Below are 6,432 nucleotides of genomic sequence, written 5' to 3'. Positions count from 1 at the left end.
AGTGGGGGTGAATTAAAGGACCAGTAATTCAGAAAAGGCAATCCATAGTGCGATGCTCGATTTCTCCTCCCTGCCTGCCTTATAAGAGATAGCCAGAGAGGAGAAATTGAGCGCCACACGATGGATCGTCTTCGTGTTGCATTTTCTGAAGAGGAGCGCAAGCGGAGTTTCGGTAAGTTATTTCTTAATAAAGGCTGTGTGATTTTAAAGTTTAATTAGTCTTGGTGTTTTTCTTTTTTGTATTATACCAATGAACTTTTTTTAAAAATTTTTTGATGTTACCGGTCCTTTAAGGAAGACATCAGTCTGAATATCCTATATAATAAAGTTCAAGTGTCTCTGCGTCCAGTCCCTGTGTCCGTGGGATTGCGCTACTGCGCATGTGCCCCACAGATATAATAATTGCGCTACTGCGCATGTGCCGATTAATGGCAGCCTCGCACTCCTGGTGGAAGTTCTGTCGGATCTGGGAATTCATGGTCAGTTCCTTTCAGGCCCGGACTGGCCATTTGTGAACGTTGGGCCGCTGTCTTTGATATGTAAATGTTCCACACGGGCCCCTCTGCACAGCCCGCTGTCACAATACTGTTTCCCGGCTGAGAAGGAGCAAGCGGGAGCGCTGAAGGCACACAGCACGGAAGAGCTCCTCGCCAAAGCGCTGACAGGAGCAGGAGGGAGATGAATTGGGACGAGATGAGCTCTTTGATACAGAAGGTGGCTTGGCAGACTTTTCACAGCAGCGGAGGGGTCGGCCTGGGCCTGTTGGCGGAGAGCTTGGGACAGCTGCGGAAAATGAGCCGGGTGCGGGCAGAAGATGTGGGTCTGGGAGCAAGTCAAGTTCCGCATTTACGGCTTTGATCGCCTGCAAGCGGCTAGGACAGCAGGCAAGGAGCCCCTCGAAACCTATCGCTTTCACCCCTCCGCTGCTCTCCTACGAGTGCGGCTCTGTGCGGCGGGCAGCGATGCGCTCCATGGGAGAGTTTGGGGATAACAGCCCGCCCTGCCTGCTGGCTCCGCACAGGGAGAACCTGAATCAGATCAGCCCTTTGGATGGGCCCGCTGCCTTCCTGGACATCGTGGCACCCCCCTACGACCCGGCGAATTGCAGGGATTGGCATTGCTATCAGCTGCTGTTTCCACTCCCAGGGAAAGTGATGGGACCGCCGCTGCCGGCCAACTCTGCAAAGGGAAGGCTGTTTGTCTTTGGCCAAACAGACCAACAGTTTTCCCTGAGGGGATCCCACCAATCTCCTATACAGATCTCCTATCCATAGGGTCTCACAGACTTTAGCTATGCAAATGGACATTACAGCCAGACCCCCAGTAGAGCCGCCATGAGTTCAATTTGTGTGGCCCCTGCAAGGTATATACCGGGTCTCACTTCACAGGCCCCTCTACTATAAACAGGCTAGGGTTTTGGCCCTCTCTGGCACTTATAGGGGTTCCTGAAGCCTCATCAGAAGGGGCCTAGGTCATCCCAGTGCACATAACTCATCTGCAGGCTCTGGTTGCCCCTCTTCCACTTTAGGAGTATGGGTAAAGGGTTGGCCAAACACCAGTCCATACAGACTCCACATGTTCAACTGATGGTCAGTTTGTTTGCTACAGAAAACACAGAAGTTGGCCCTTACAGGACCTGAAAGTATCAATCTTATGGGCGCATGTTCATTTTTAATTCAATAACTCATATGCCTGGACTGGGGTGATCTTCATACTGCGTCCAATCCCTGTGTCCGTGGGATTGCGCTACTGCGCGTGTGCCCTTCGGACCGTGTCTGGCGATTTTTTTTTTTGAATAGAACAATTCTGTTTTTATAAATGTTTGACTACATATGTTCTAGCGCCCGTTAATTTAACGGGCTTAATGTCTAGTACAAAATAAACAATGTATGAGTATAATGTATAAAATGTAATAGTTATAGGTGCAGTAGAAGTAAATGTGATTGATAACTTAATTTGCAATGGAATTATGTCTTGTGTTTTCCTGTGCTGGTGAATCAAGGAGCCATGGTAGTTGTATACACACAATAGATAATAGACTGGAACACTACACATACTAAAGCAAATTCAATATTGGTAATCAGGAATTTTCCATATTTTGATGGCATCTTGTATGGTTTTTACAAAATTTTAGCCAGAGGAGTAGAAGCTTTATAGGCCCAGCTGTCTTCCATTTATCATATCTTACTTTTTTTTCAGACTGAAAACACCCACCGTGTACTTGTGCCTCATGTATACTATTCACCTTAGTACCTGACACAGCAAGGTGGGAATCAAGAATTCCCTGGATTCATCTTACCTCTATAAAGAATTTCCAACTTTTGTACTTTCTAAACAGATATAGGGCTCATTTACTACAGACCTGGCAATAATGTGCAGAACAATAAGAGCAGTGTCGGACTGGGATACCAGGGGCCCACCAGAAAACCTTAGACTGTAGGCCCACTTTCCAAACTATTATTCCTCCTCTCCTCACTCAACCTCTTTATTCTCCTAGTGTTTTATATCTACTTACTATATTCTTTCATTATTACTATTTTTTCTCATATAGATATAGGGAATGACCATGAAATTGACAAAATGTTTAGAAGCAAAAGGGCCCACTGACACCTGGGCCCACCTGGAGTTTTCCTGGTATCCCAGTGGGCCAGTCTGAAACTGCCCAAGAGTGTGCCCCTTAGTGTTCAATCAGGAATCATTTCTTCCCCCAATCTGCATCTTGTGCCAGATAAAAACAAATCTGCTTCAGAGTGCAGAGCGCAGCATCAGGGGATGCAGGCCAGCCCTGTCCTTACTGCCTGCCAAGAGGCTGAATGACGTGCAAGTAAGGAGCAGGGGTGCTCCTGCCATTAGGCAAGGTGAGAACTCACCTCCCTGATGAATTGCCAGAACGAGACAGGAAACGCATCAGGTGACTGCACATGTCATAGAATGGGAAGTATGTTTCATGACGATGCCTGTCCGTTGTTTTAAAGATAGCCTGAAATAAAGCTTTTTGAATTTTATCTGGTGTTTGCGGGACACTTTCCTTAACCCTCTTTGGCTTCTTGGATTTCTTCTTTGTATTGACTGGATTGGAGACCAGTTTGTTGAGGTGCCTGCTAAACCAAAAGTATGCCCAGTTTAGGGGAGAATGCGGGATACAGACATGTAAGTCTTTTTGAAGGTGAAAATCTTGCCTCATATGGCAATGCCCTGCAAGTAACCAGACGTCTGAAACCTAGACAGGACAAATCATGGGCTGCCGCATAATTGTTACAACGCTGATTTCACCACCATTAATTGTCACAAACATCATTACCCTATTCCCAATGTCACCACCTCCACCCCTGTCACCTGCTGCAACACCCTGTCTAGCATGTCCATGATCAAAGGTGGAAATACTACTGCCAAATGCAGGAAGCATATGCAATATGGTAGTTGCAATACTACAAAAGGGGATTGCAATGTGTAAAGCGGGTACCTGTGACAGGAACACTCCCAGCATTGGCACCATGCAGGCCTTTGGTGTAAGAAGTAGACATGGAACACTTTGATGAGGTGAACCAAGGCAGACTTTTATTAAGCAACTTCTCACAGGTTCACAGGGGCAGACCACATCCCCATTGAGGCCTACTCTCCCAATAAACTGTCCCCCTACTTTTCTGCTGTTTCCAGCATAAAGTGGCCCAAACTTGTCCCGAGCTGTCTCGCTATAGCTACACTAGGGGGCCCATTTACTTAGCTTGAGTGAAGGAATAGAATAACAAAAACTTTGAATTTCGAATGTTTTTTTTGGCTACTTTGACCATCGAATTGGCTACTTCGACCTTAGACTACGACTTTGAATTGAACTATTCAAATTAAAAATCGTTCGAATATTCGACCATTCGATAGTCGAAGTACTGTCTCTTTAAAAAAAAAAAAAAAGACCCCCTAGTTCGCCACCTAAAACCTACCGAAGTCAATGTTAGCCTATGGGGAAGGTCCCCATAGGCTTTGCAATCTTGTTTTGGTCGAAGAAAAATCGTTCGACCGGTGGATTAAAATCCTTCAAATCAATCGATTCGAAGGATTTAATCGTTCGATCGAATGATTTTTCGTTCGATCGAACTATTTGTGGTAAATCCTTCGACTTCGATATTCGACCCTAGGTAAATCTGCCCCTCGGTTTCCACTAACCAAGTCCTGCACACTTTCAATATTATACACAATCACCCTAGCGCTCTACCCCAACTGCTCACTCCTCTTTGGGACTCCTATCTACCTCTCACTCCTAGAGTGAGCTTGTAATAATCTCCAATCTCTCTATCTAGGCCTAGCAAGGAACAGGGACCCACCAGTTCTGTCTTGCCTGTTGATGATGTTAGGCCCATCAGAAAACATGTTACACTTGTGCTTCCTTATATAGGCTCCTGAAGGGGAATCCCTCCTCCAAGCCAACCTTGCTGGCTGCTATTTACATTTTGAATTAATACAATTATTTCACCTCCTTACAAGTGTGCTACTTTATGAGCTTGATAAAGGGCTGGTTATGCCCGAAACGTTGCTTCATTTGCACAAATAAATAATTTTTTCACTATACTGGAGTGCTGCTGGAGTTTGTATCGGAATCTACTTTATGAGTCAGTGATGATATGTTGCTTGTGTCATTTATGGTAGAGTTGTTTTTCCTTGGGTATTTTCTTTTTTCATGTAAGTAGTGTATTCATTTTTAAGTTATAATTTTATTCATCTCATTGCTATATCTATGACTTAGATACCTGCTTGCTGATATTATTTACTGCTTATTTATATATTTATTTATTCATTTCATACAGGGGTTTTGGATAAGTTTTGGTTTGCAGGGTGTGTTTTTAGTAAAGTTATCCCTATTTGCATTACACTCTTTGGAGGGTTTTTGTTTTTGTTTCGTAACAGTTCTGGATATGGCACTTTTGTCATGAGTTTCTATGTTGAGGAACAAGGGAACCTTGTATGTAAACGTTAAATATTTTAGCATAGTCAAATAAACAAAAAGTGATAAAAATGAAAGGGTGCTATTACACACTAGTACATACCTGTACATTTTTTTCTAATTTTTAATTGTCTACAGAATCAACTCTTTATTTCTTTCTGGTAGTTGTGAATGTTATGCTGCAGGAAATAGACTTAAAGAGTTTGGAAATCGAAATCTCTAGTCAATAACAGACTCGGTTACAGTGAAATTATGACTACACATCCAGCAAATCATAGGCTGAGTCATCACACTATACATTAGAACTAAAACTATAATTTGGACACAGTAGCAATTCTGGCTTGTTCATAGTTTTGCACACATATCATCACATAACCTTAAAAGGGGAACTGGCACTGATTCAAACAAGCTCTCAAACTGTAATTATTGTTTTTGTCATCTTTTATGAAGTTTCAGATATATACTCAACCTTATATTATTATTGTTATTCTACAACAAAAAATTTTTTACTACAAATTTCTGGCTCATTTTGGAATTAGTCCACCTCTCACCTTTCCTATGACTTTCCGGCACTGGTGGTGCAGATCTCCCTAGACGGTTGGCACTCGTCAGCATCAGGGGCGATGCTGGCCCCTCCGCCGCGACAGCCTCAACTCACCTCATTGGCGAAGCACCCCTGGTCAGCATGATGTCATTAGCATTTTTAAGAGAGTCGCACAAACACCATATTCACTGCAGTTGGGGAGCTTACCCCTTTTATTGTAACCACCTGCGCGTCAACGTTTCGTGGGGGGGTAAAAAACAATAGTGCTACCACAATATTTAAGGTTCGCAGTTGGTGGGCTGGGTGTGTGCACAGTGGTCGACAGGCTCTAGGACCATGCAGCCTAGGGGCGCCACAAAGAGAAATCCGTGCCTGTGTAAGTGTCATCTTGAAAACACATATTTACAATAAACAAGTCAAGCTACATTTTTCATTAAAGGAAAACTATACCCCCAAAATGAACACAACAGATAGTTTACATCATATTAAATGACATATTAAAGAATCTTACTAAACTGGTCTATATATTTAAATCTTGCCCTTTTACATCTCTTGGCTTGAGCCACCATTTTGTGATGGTCTGTGTGCTGCCTCACCTGACCAGAAATACTACAACTCTAAGGGGCACATTTACTATGCTCGACTGAAGTTTTTGAAGTAAAAAAACTTTGAATTTCAACCTTTTTTGGGTACTTCAACCATCGAATAGGCTACTACAACCTTCGTCTACAACATCGATTCGAACTAAAAACCGTTCAACTATTCGACCATTCGATAGGCGAAGTACTGTCTCTTTAAAAAAAACTTTGACTACATACTTCACCACTTTAAACCTACCGAGCTTCAATGTTAGCCTATGGGGACCTTCCCCATAAGGTTTCTAAGCTTTTTTTGATCGAAGGAAAATCGTTCGATTGATGGATTAAAATCCCTCGAATCGTTCGATCGAACG

General features: G+C 43.3%; 1 pseudogene; it reads left to right on the top strand.

Moving 5' to 3' along the window:
* The first annotated feature begins 369 nt into the window (after positions 1-369).
* Positions 370-1,749, top strand: LOC121401343 (annotated as a pseudogene).
* Positions 1,750-6,432: the final 4,683 nt, after the last annotated feature.

Source organism: Xenopus laevis, chromosome 1L, assembly GCF_017654675.1.
Source record: "Xenopus laevis strain J_2021 chromosome 1L, Xenopus_laevis_v10.1, whole genome shotgun sequence".
NCBI classification, from domain to species: Eukaryota; Metazoa; Chordata; class Amphibia; order Anura; family Pipidae; genus Xenopus; species Xenopus laevis.
The sequence above is the reverse complement of the archived record's forward strand: the minus strand, read 5'-3'. Positions and strand labels throughout refer to the sequence as shown.